Raw genomic sequence first — 13,002 nt, forward strand, 5'->3', positions numbered from 1 at the left:
GAGGAGGAGCAGGTAGTGTTGAGGAAATGGGTAGGATGCAGAAGAACTTATAGACAGATTAGGAGAATGGGCAAGGAAGTGGCAAATAAAATACGAAGTTGGAATATGTATGGTCATGCACTTTGGTAGTAGAGATAAATGTGTGGACTATTTTCTAAAAGGGAAAAAAATCCAAGACTCTGAGATGCAAAGGGACTTTGGAGTCCTTGGCAGAATAACCTAAAAGTTAACTTGCAGAATGGGTCAATGGTAAGGAAGGCAAATGCCATGTTAGCATTCATTTCAAGAGGTCTAGGATACAAGAGCAAGGATGTGTTCTAAGATGAGGAGCCCAAAATTGTTCACAATACTCAAGGCGAGGCTTTAGAAGGCACTGGTAAGACCTCACCATGAGTATTGTGAACAGTTTGGGCCCTTCATCTGAGAAAAAATGTGCTGGCATTGGAGAGGAGGTTCACAAGGATGATTTCAGGAATGAAAGGGTTATCATACGAGGAACGTTTGATAGCTCTGGGTCTGTACACACTGGAATTCAGAAGGATGGGGGGGGGGAATCTCACTGAAACCTTTTGAATGTTGAAAGGCCTAGACAGAGTAGATGTGGAAAGGATGTTTCCAATGGTCGGGGAGTCTAGGACAGGAGGGCACAGCCTCAGGATAGAGGGGTGCTTTTTCAAAACAGAGATGCGTAAAAGTTTCTTTGGCCAAACACTGGTGAATTTGTGAGATTTATTGTCACGTGCAGTTGTGGAGGCCAGATCGTTAGCTGTATTTAAGGCAGAGATTGATAGGTTCTTGACTGGACATGCCATCAAATTTTACGGGGAGAAGACCAGGAACTGGGGTTGAGGAGGAGGAGGGAATAAAGGATCATCCATGATTGAATGGCGGAGCAGGCTTGATGGGCCTGATGGCCTAATTCTGCTCCTATGTCTTATGGTCTTAAAAAAGCAATTATTGGGATCATATATAGGCCTACAAATAGTAACCAAGATGTGGGGTTGAGATTGCAAAGAGAGCAGGAAAAGGCATGTGATAAGTGTAGTGACACAATTGTAACAGGAAATTTCGATATGTAAGCGGGATTGGGAATATCAGATTGGTGTCAGATTGCAAACGAGGGAATTTGTTGAGTGCCTGTGAGATGGCTTTTCAGAGCAGCTTGTGCTTGAGCCTACCTGGGGAAAGGCTATATTAGATTGGGTGTGCTGTAATAACCTAGATCTTATTAGACAGCATAATATAAAGGAACTCTTTAGAGGCAGTGATCATAATATGATTGAAATCATACTGCAATTTGAGAGGGAGAAGCATAAGTCACATGCATCAGTATTGCAATGGAATAAAGCGTATTAAAGAGGCACAAGAGAGGGTCTTACCCAGGTGGATTGGAGGAGGATACTGGTGAGGATGACAGCAGAGCAGAGGTGGCTGAAGTTTCTGGGAATAGTTCACAAGTTGGAGGACAGATTTGTCCCACAGATGAAGAAGTTTGCAAATGGCAGGGGTAGGCAACTGTGGCTGACAAGGCGAGTTAAAAACTGCATAAGAGCCAAGGAAACTGCATACAAGGTAGAAAAAGTGAATGAGAAGTTGGATGATTGGGAAGTTTTTAAAATCCAACAAAATGCAACTAAAAAATCTATAAGAAGGGAAAAGACGAAATAGGAGGACAGACTAGCCAATAACATAAAGCTGGATACCAAGAGTTTTTTCAGTTATATAAAGAGTAAAAGAAAGTTGAGAGTTGATATTGGACTACTGAAAAATGTTGCTGGTGAGGTAGTAACAGGGGACAAAGAAATGGCAGATGAACTAAATGGGTACATTGCATCTGTCTCTACTGTGGAAGACACTAGCAGTGTGCCAGGGGTCCGTAAGTGTCAGGGAGCAGGATTGAGTGCCATCGCTATTGCAAAGGAAAAAGTTCGAGGCAAACTCAAAGGTCTTCAGGTGGATAAGTCACCTGGGCCAGATGGACTACATCCCAGAGTCCTGAGCGAGGTTGCTAAAGAGGTAATTAATGCATTGGTCATGATCTATCAAGAATCAGTTGATTCTGGCATGGTTTCAGAGGACTGGAAGTTTGCAAATATCACTCCACTCTTTAAGAAAGGAGGAAGGCAAAAGGAAGGAAATTATAGGTCGGTTAGCCTAACCTCAGTCGTTGGGAAAGTGTTGGATTCTATTATTAAGGATGAGGTTTCAAGGTACTTGGCAAATCTGTTAGAGTTCTTTGAGGAAGTAACAAGCAGGGTGGACAAAAGAGAGGCAGTGGATGTGATTTGCTTGGATTTTCAGAATGTGTATGTAAGGTGCCACACACAAGGCTGCTTAACAAGATAAAATCCTACGGAGTTACAGGAAAGATGTTGGCATGGATAGAGGAATGGCTGACAAGCAGGAGGCAGCAAGTGGAAATAAAAGACACCTTTTCTGGTTGGCTACCGGTGACTAGTGGTGCTCCTCAGGGGTCAGTATTGGGACCGCCACTTTTCACATTGTGTTACGTACCCCGTAACTGGGTTGCCAAACCAGCAGAAATGGATCACTCAGTTGGAGTCTGGAGTACTAGAACTAAGAAAGTTTTATTAAAGAAACAAGCAACACATTAATCGAAAGGATAATAAATGCAACAATTCAACAATGATAACCACACATGTACACAGAATTAAGATAACAGCATTAATCAAGCTCTATCGTTGTCTAGGGGTAAATGACCAATTTCAAAATTACTCAAAGTTCAGTCCAGTTAGTAGTTCAGTTCGCAGTAATCATTGCCATGGCGGTGGACAACGTGGGGGAAGAGAGACATAGAACAGGAACAACTGATCATTCAGAACGGCTTCACTCACAGACCAGCAAGATGGCTCACAGACCAGCGAGATGGCTCACAAACAGCTTTTGGGCAGGTCCTTGGTGATGTCACCTGAGGTCACCGACTGTGACCCCTCCTCCAGATGCGGTCGATCCTCTGCAGTGAACCCGGCACCCAGGCAAGGGCGGACACACACCGGGTTCCCGCTGATCGTACCTTTCCACCCTTGTCGTTGTCTGGTACTTCTCACCCACTCGTGAGAAGCGCACCGCTTCCAGGGTCTCGTTACCTCGGGTGGCGTGTGTGTCTGTCTTAGCGAACCTGTCCCTTTTTATCCCCCTGCTGGGGTATCGCCTGTCCATCACTTCAAACAGTTCAGGGTTCAAAGGGGGGAGCCGCTCCAGACAGCTCTCTCTCCCACATCCCTTCATTACACATCTCCAGACGCTGCTCCATTGTTCCTTATCTCTCCTTCCCCTGAGGGCAGGTGGCAGACCAACTGCTGATGCCACTGATGCTAGCCCAGGCCAGCAAACATCTTAATTTTATGTGTATTCTCGTAACACTTCCCCCCTTTAAGGATTTTTACCGGGAGGTAAAAATTACAAACATGACTACATTATCTGATACATACACAATATACATCTTTAACAGTTATTTAGCTAATACAGAGAATTTGAAGCTGTCAACACCTTGACAGACAGTCATCACATTTTCTGTTCCTTTTACACGTGTTATTAATAATCCCTTAGACCAGGCTCCAACTCAGCAAACTTCATAGTGGCCAAAAACACTGATGAATTGCGACCAATGTAACCTCTCATTTGGTTTTGTCCCGGACCACAACAACAAGGGTCGTCCCATTCCGGCTCAGTTTTCTCTCGCAAGGGCTTAGTAGGAGGGGGACGGGTATTGACCGCAGAGTTATTGCAAAACTTCCTGCAGTACCCCACCATCTCCAAAAGCCTTCTGAGGGCCCTCTTGTCTGTCGGGGTTGGGAGGTCAGCGATAGCCTGCACTGTAGCTTGCATCGCTGCCAGCTGCCCCTGTGTCACCACAATTTCCAGGTAAGTGACCCTCGTGTGGCCGAATTCATTTTTTTCAAGGTTCACTATCAAGCTGGCTTCAGACAGCCGTATTAAATTGCCAATACACACCTCTGTGGTCATCAGCCCTTTAGTCACTGAATTACTCGAAAAATATGGGTGTTGTTTACTTGGCTGCCCTATTGTAACCACAATCACCCAACGTCCCAGTTCTTTGCATTTCCTCGGGACAATCAAACACATGGGTGCGAGTCGTTTAATTACTCCTTCGGGGATTAAGGGAGAGACCTTATCAGTAGACCTGGCCAAAACAATAGCCTTCTCCCATCTGACCGATCCCATCCTAATCTTTTCAAAATGGTTCTTTTCTCTTATCAGGGGGCCCCTAGCTTCATTGATTTCCACGCTAACACCGACTAGGTTTGTTAGCATATCAAAAGCCGGTGACCGTCTCAGTTCGCGTCGGTCATGATCAATAACATTTTTCCCCCTGGGCAGCCGGTAACTCTCTTTCATGATTCCACCAACTGTTTCCTCCAGCACCGCAAAATGTCCACCGGGGGGTACCTCGTGGGCCATGTTAAAAACCTCATCCCCATAACTCTTTTGCACCACCCCCCACTCCTCATCTTCGGATGCTGTACTTGATTTCCCTTTCTTCCTTAGCACCTCCTCATCCGCACAATAGCTTGTCAAGGCTGTGTCAGAGAGAGCGGTCTCGGCAAAAACCATCAGCCCCTCGTCTCGCTCCTGCGTCTGCACAAATTCTTTCCCGGCTACTGCTACGTCCGTCCCAGCTCCCTCACTACCTCTTATCTCACTACACCCTGTCTCATACAAGGTTGGCAGAAATGTTTCAGCCAAATTCACCATCGCGGGCGGGGCCTCCATGCTGGCAGGCTGACCCGTCAATCTCATGACTGGGAACACGATTCCTCCGGCGATGTCATTACCGAGCAAGACTTCCACGTCTTTCATTGGTAATTCGGACCTCACCCCGATCGTGACTAGTCCAGAGACCAGGTTGCTCTGTAAATGTATCTGGTGCAAAGGGACTGACTCTGTCCCTTCCCCAACACCTTTGACCTCTACCTCCCCAGTCTGGGTCTCTGAGCTAAACTCTAATACACTCTTCAGTATTAGTGACTGACACGCTCCCGTGTCTCTCCAGATCCGCACTGGAACTGGTTTTAACCTCTCCTTCACTGACACCAGTCCGGCCGAGATAAACTTCTCGCGCCCTTCCTGAACTTTAACAGACCTCCTCCCCCTTGGGGGTGGGTTTGCCGGCTCAATACAGCCAGTCGGAACCCCCGTCTTTCCTTTCCTTGGGCCAAAGCACCTGGACGCAAAGTGTCCGACTTTCCCACAATTATAACAGACGACCCCAGGAGACTTCCTACCAGGCTGCTCCCGGTCTACCTTATCCTTTTCACTAGTCCCCGGCTTACTTTCTGACTTTTCCGGCGGACTCTCCCCGCCGTCCTGACTACCCTTCTGGTAGCCTTTACTCGGGGCAAACTTCATTTTATGCGTCAACGCATACTCATCCGCTAACTTAGCAGTTGCGGCTAACGTGGCTGCCTCTTTCTCATCGAGGTAGGGTCTCATACCCTCAGGGACACAACCTTTAAACTGCTCAATCAGAATCAGCTGCAGCAGTCTGTCATAATCCCCCTCTACCCCCTTCGAGGCGCACCAACGCTCACAGTATGTTTGCATTCGCGAGCAAAATCCAAATACGTGCGGTCCCACTGCTTCCTCGCATTCCGGAACCTCTGCCGGTATGCCTCCGGGACCAACTCATAAATCCTGAGGATGGCCTCCTTCACCACCTCATACTTCTGGGCATCTTCCGCGGATAAAGCGGAGTAAGCTTGTTGGGCTTTCCCTTTCAGTACACTCTGAAGTAAAACAACCCACTTATCCCTTGGCCAGTCCTGACTTATGGCCACTTTTTCGAAATGGAGAAAGTACCGATCCACATCGGTATCGTCAAAAGGGGGAACCAGCCTTACCTCCTGGGTCGCCCGGAACCCTCCACCTTGGTTCGGCACGAGCCCCTGCTCGGCCCTTATCTTTAACTTCTCCAGCTCAAATTCCCTTTCCCTCTGTTTCTCCTCTCTCTCCAACTGTCTGTCCCTCTCTCTCTCTTCTCTCTCCAACTGTCTTTCTCTCTCTTGCCTTTCTACCTCTTTCTCTCTCTCCCGCCTTTCTAACTCTCTCTCTTTCTCCCGCCTTTCTAACTCTCTCTCTTTCTCCTGTCTTTCTAACTCTCTCTCTTTCTCCTGCCTTTCTAACTCTCTCTCCTGCCTTTCTAACTGCTTCTCTTCGTGTTCTAACTGCCGTACCCGGAACTCGTGGTCGAGTCTCAGTTTTTCAAGCTGTACCTGTACCGCGTCTCCAGCAGGTTTTTCAATAGACACCACCCCCAGCTCACCTTGGGGAAACACACCTTTAGATACATAGTGCTCTACAATAGCTCTGTGTATCTCCTCTCTCCTCATTGTCGACTTCACCTTAGCAAGATTCACCCGTTTGGCCACAGCTATCAATTCCGATTTCCTGGCATCCTCTAATGCCTCCAAGGTCGGCGCCTTTATAAATTCCTCAACCTCCATTTCTGCTGTTTGTCTTTTCTTTCTTTCGGGAATTTTAACCCAATCAATTTACTCCGTCCCAAATTTAGCGTTCAAAATCGCGGACGAGAACCCCACTTATGTTACGTACCCCGTAACTGGGTTGCCAAACCAGCAGAAATGGATCACTCATTTGGAGTCTGGAGTACTAGAACTAAGAAAGTTTTATTAAAGAAACAAGCAACACATTAATCGAAAGGATAATAAATGCAACAATTCAACAATGATAACCACACATGTACACAGAATTAAGATAACAGCATCAATCAAGCTCTATCGTTGTCTAGGGGTAAATGACCAATTTCAAAATTACTCAAAGTTCAGTCCAGTTAGTAGTTCAGTTCGCAGTAATCATTGCCATGGCGGTGGACAACGTGGGGGAAGAGAGACATAGAACAGGAACAACTGATCATTCAGAACGGCTTCACTCACAGACCAGCAAGATGGCTCACAGACCAGCGAGATGGCTCACAAACAGCTTTTGGGCAGGTCCTTGGTGATGTCACCTGAGGTCACCGACTGTGACCCCTCCTCCAGATGCGGTCGATCCTCTGCAGTGAACCCGGCACCCAGGCAAGGGCGGACACACACCGGGTTCCCGCTGATCGTACCTTTCCACCCTTGTCGTTGTCTGATACTTCTCACCCACTCGTGAGAAGCGCACCGCTTCCAGGGTCTCGTTACCTCGGGTGGCGTGTGTGTCTGTCTTAGCGAACCTGTCCCTTTTTATCCCCCTGCTGGGGTATCGCCTGTCCATCACTTCAAACAGTTCAGGGTTCAAAGGGGGGAGCCGCTCCAGACAGCTCTCTCTCCCACATCCCTTCATTACACATCTCCAGACGCTGCTCCATTGTTCCTTATCTCTCCTTCCCCTGAGGGCAGGTGGCAGACCAACTGCTGATGCCACTGATGCTAGCCCAGGCCAGCAAACATCTTAATTTTATGTGTATTCTCGTAACAATTGTTTGTCACTGATTTAGATAATGGAATTGATAGCATTGTGACAACATTTCTGGATGATAGGAAGATTGCAGCAGGACTTAGAAAACTTGGAAGAATGGGCAAGAAAGTGACAAATGTAATACTGTGTTGTGAAATGTATGATAATGCATTTTGTTAAAAGGAATATTAGTGCAGAATATTATCCAAATGGGGAAAAGGTTCAAACGACAGAGGTGCAGAGGGACTTAGGAGTCCTCTTGCAAGACTCCCATAAAGTTAATTTACAGGTTGAGTCTGTGGTAAAGAAGGCAAGTTCAATGCTGATATTTATTTCAAGAGGAATAGAATATAAAAGCAAGGAGATAATGCTGAGCCTTTATAAGACACGAGTCAGGCTGCACTTAGAGTATTGTCAACAGGATATATTGTCATTGGAGAGAGTCCAGAGGAATTTCAAGAGGATGATTCTGGGAATGAAGGGGTTAACATATGAGGAGCATTTGGCAGCTTTGAGCTTGTACTCACTGGAATTTAGAAGAACGTGGGGGGATCTCATTGAAATCTACCCAATGTTGAAAGGGTGGATGTGTAGAGAGTGTTTCCTCCTGTGGGGGTATCCAGAACTTGTGGGCACAGCCTCCAAATTGAGGAGCGACCCTTTAAAACAGATGTAAGAAGGAATTCTTTAAGCCAATGAGTAGTAAATCTGTGGAATGCTCTTCCACAGACTGCTGTGGAGGCCAAGTCCGTGTATGTATTTAAGGCAGAAGTTGGTCATTTCCTGACCGGCTAGGGCATCAAAGGACCTGGTGAGGAGGCAGGTGCATGGTGTTAAGTGGGACATGGGATCAGCCATGATGAAATGGCTGAGCAGACTTGATGAGTAGAATGGCCTAATTCTGCTCCTATGTTTTAGGGTTTTATGGTCTCATGCCTTCTTTTAGCCCTACTGATTTACCACTTAAGTGTTTTCTTGCATTTCTTAATCTCCTCAAGAATCTCTCTCATTTGTTCCTTCCTACATATATGCACATCCATCTTCTTAACCAGGGTTTCATATTCTCTCAAAAAACATGTCGAAACCTATTTGGCTTGCCTTTTATTCTGACAGGAACATACAAAACTGTACTCTCAAAATCTCACTTTTGAAGGCTCCCTACTTACCAACCTTTCTTATCCACACTTGCCTGATCCTTTCTGATGTCATCACAATTGGCCATTCTCCAATTTAGAATCTCAGCCCAATGACCAACCCTATGCTTTTCCTTGATTATCTTCAAACTAATGGAATTGATCACCAGCTTGAAAATCAGGTGTATCAGTATTACAGTGGAATAAAGGGAATTACAGAGGCACGAAAGGGAAACTGGCCGAAGTTAATTGAGAGGGGAAAATAGCAGAGATGATGTCAGAACAGAATAGCTGAAGTCTCTGGGCACAATAAGGAAGGCACAGGATAGATACATCCCAAAGATGAATAAATATTCTAAAGGAAGGATGATGTAACTGCTCTTGATTGGACAGGGATTCAAGTGCTATGGAAAGAAGGTAGTGAAAGGAGCTGAGAGGGATAATAAATCAGTCATGATAGAAAGGCAGAGTAGACTTGATGGGCCAAATGATCTAATTCTGCTTCTATGTCTTGTGGTTTTATGTTGCCCTACACCCACATCACCATCTGCCTGTCTTGTTCCCTAATGGGAGATCTAGTATCACACTCTCTCCTTGGGATCTCTTGGGATGAAAGAAACTTTTCTGAATACCAAAAGACCACAAAACTATTTGACATAGAGGCAGATTTAAGCTATTCAGCTCATCCTGACTAACCAAGAACCTATCAACCTCTGTTTTAAATGCACTCAATGGCTTGGCTTCCACAGCCATCCATGACAATGAATTCCACATATTCACTACCCACTGGCTAAAGTAATTCCTCCTTTTCTCTGTTCTAAATAGATGTCCCTCTACCTTGAGACTGTGTCCTTTGGTCCTATTCTCACTGAATATAAGAAACATCCTTTCCACATCCACTCTGTCTAGGCCTATCCAAATTCTAAACACTAGTGAGTACAGGACTAGTGCAATCATACGTTTCTCATATGTTAGCTCCTAACCATGATCAGCCATGACTCAGGGATGCACAATGTCATACCTGCCGATCTCCAACTGCACTACAAAATCACCTACCTTATTCTATATACAGCATGCATTTATATATAACACCTGCAATCCTTTATTTATCACCCTTTTTGATTTGACCCCATGTTATACTACAAATCATTCTACTTACCGCAATTTTGCCATATTATCTGCCTGTCCTTCCTTGAAATCTCACTATAAACACTAGAGCTACGAGCACACAAACTGCCCCATCTTCAGCCCTATTACTCCGGTTCCTACCTCCCTGCCAAATTAGTTTAAATCCTCCCCAGCAGCTCTAGCAAACCCACAAGGATATGAGTCCCCATTGAGTTCAGATGTAATCCCTCCTTTTGTACAGGTCGTAACTTTCCCTGGAAAGATCACAATGATTCACAAATCTGAAAACCTGCACCTTGAACCAGATCCTAAGTCATTCATTCATCTGTACTGTCATCCTATTCCAGCTTGGCTAGCACATGGCACTGGAGTTAATCATGGATTAATAACTTGGATATCCTGCTTGTCAGCCTCTTCCCTAACTCCCTGTAATCCCTTCTCACCTTTTTTGCCTTTAAGTCTGAAAATCTAAATAATTCTTCTGCTAATCTCAATCATTCCCAGGACATGCTTAGCAACAGTCTATCAGCTTATGAAACTTTGACATCTCAGGTCAAAAGGATCTCTTTATGAAACAAATATCTCTGGACACTAAACAATAATTGGACAAATTTTAAATGCTTTATTATATTTCCTCCGGGATCTTATGGGAGCTTGCAGATGAAAATCCTCATTTTTAATGTTTCAGATATGGTGAGATGATCTACTTATTTCATTTACTTTATGTTATCGAGTGATACAGCACTTAGTAGGCCCTTCTGTCCCTTTCAGCCATCCACCCCTGACAACCTACACTAACCTCATCGCAGGATAATTTACAATGACCAATTAACATACCACTATGTCTTTGGACTGTGGGAGGAAACCAAAGCACCCAGAGAAAACCCAATCATTCTATGGGAAGGACGTATAGAGACTCCTTACAGAATGGTACTAAAATTGAACTTTGGAACACGCCGAACTGTAATAGTGTTGAACTATAGCATTAACGGCAAGACTCTTGGTAGTGTGGAGGATCAGAGGGATCTTGGGGTCCGAGTCCATAGGACACTCAAAGCTGCTACACAGGTTGACTCCGTGGTTAAGAAGGCATACAGTGGATTGGCCTTCATCAATCGTGGGATTGAGTTTAGGAGCCGCGAAGTAATGTTGCAGCTAAATAGGACCCTGGTCAAATCCCACTTGCAGTACTATGCTCAATTCTGATCGCCTCACTACAGGAAGGATGTGGAAACCATAGAAAGGGTGCAGGGGAGATTTACAAGGATGTTGCCTGGATTGGGGAGCATGCCTTATGAGAATCAGTTGAGTGAACTCAGCCTTTTCTCCTTGGAGGAATGGAGGCTGAGAGGAGTCCTGATAGAGGTGCATAAGATAATAAGAGGCATTGATCGTGTGGATAATCAGAGGCTTTATCACAGGGCTGAAATGGGTAACGTGAGGCGGCATAGTTTTAAGGTGCTTGGAAGTAGGTACAGAGGAGATGTCAGGGGTAAGTTTTTTTACGCAGAGAGTGGTGAGTGCATGGAATGGGCTGCCGGTGATGGTGGTGGAGGTGGATATGACGGGGTCTTTTAAGAGTCTCCTGGATAGGTACATGGAGCTCAGAAAAATAGAGGGCTATGGCTAACCCTAGGTAATTTCTAAGGTAAGGCCATGTTCAGCATAGCTTTGTGGGCCGAAGGGCCTGTATTGTGCTGTAGGTTTTCTATTTTCTAAATGATTAATTTCAATTGTTAATTACATTGCCAGAAATAGGCCTTATTGCAGTCCAATATTATGAGCCAATCTCAAACAAGAGAAAATCTACAGATGTTGGAAATCAAAGGAACACACACAAAATGCTGCAGGAACTCAGCTGGCCAGGCAGCATTTAATGGAAAAGAGAAAACATTCGATGTGTCGGCCCAAGACCAATCATAAGCGTTGGAGAAAAAAGATGAGTAAGAAGGTATAGGGAGAGGAGGAAGGAACACAAGGTGGTAGGTGATGGGTGAAAAAGGGAGGGGGAAGGGGTGAAGTAAAGAGCTGGGAAGTCGATTGGTGAAAGAGATAAAGGGTTGGTGAAGGGGGAATCTGACAGGAGAGGACAGAAGGCCATGGAAGAAAAGTAATGCCCCCCCTTCACCATTCCCCATTTTCATTTCCCTCTTTCACCTTATCTCCTTACCCACTCATAACTTCTCTCTGGTGCTCTTTCCCCTTCCCTTTCCTCCACGGCCTTCAGTCTTCTCCTTTCAGATTCCCCCTTCTCCAGCCCTTTATCTCTTTCACCAATTGACTTCCCAGCTCTTTACTTCACACTTCCACCTCCTCCATTTTCACCTCTCACTTACTACCTTGTATTTCTTCCTCCCCTCTCCCCTCCTTGTTACTCTGACTTCTCCAGTCTTGATGAAGGGTCTCAGCCTGAAATGTCAACTGTTTGCTCTTTTCCATAGATGCTGCCTGGCCTGCTGAGTTCCTACAACATTTTGTGTCATATTGTTTATAAGCTAATCTTTTCATTCAAGCTATATGTACATTTCAACTTGCATTTAGATTTTTAGACTTGTTAGATCTAGACTTTCTTTTACCTGCTGCTCAGGTTATTGCACTTACCAATGTTTTCTCTTTAAGGTGATTTTACTTGTTCATTGCATATCTGCTCTGAACTCCAGTTCTGTCATGGTCCGGTCCGTGAAGTCTGTATTCCGGTTCACGGTCCGGTCCATCAACCATTGTCCAGGTTTTCCTGTCTACCCTGTTTGTTCTTGTTGAGCTCTAATTGAGCCAGCTGATGCTCATTGGGGCTGGTTGCATAAATACCTTCAGAGACCAGGGCATGGCTGCTGGATTGTTCTTGTCCTTACTCCTTGTATCCCTTCCTCTGCCTTCTGTTTCCTCGCCTGAAGCCCTGCCTTGTTTTGCCGGTAAATATTGCCTCGCCTGAAGTTCTCGCCTCGCCTTGCTTTGCCAGAAGCCTTGCCTTGTCTTGCTGGTAACTCTAGCCTTACCTGAAGTTCTTGTCTTGCCCTGCATTGCCTGAAACCTTGTCTTGTCTTGCTGGTAACTCTTGCCTTGTCTTGCCTGCAGTCTTGTCCTGGAGCCACCATGTACCTAGCTCCCTTCCTGTCCCTTGCTGCTGCCCAGGTAAGCCAGGCTGTCTTGCCGTTACCTGCTGTTGGTTCTGTCTCTTCCTGTCCCTTGCCTCTGTCGGGTAAGCCAGGCCATCTTGCCGTTACCTGCGGTTGGTTCTGTCCCTTCCTGTCCCTTGCCTCTGTTGGGTAAGCCAGGCTGTCTTGCTGTTCCCTGCGGT

Source organism: Mobula hypostoma, chromosome 29 (genome assembly GCF_963921235.1).
Source record: "Mobula hypostoma chromosome 29, sMobHyp1.1, whole genome shotgun sequence".
In the NCBI taxonomy this organism is placed as follows: domain Eukaryota; kingdom Metazoa; phylum Chordata; class Chondrichthyes; order Myliobatiformes; family Myliobatidae; genus Mobula; species Mobula hypostoma.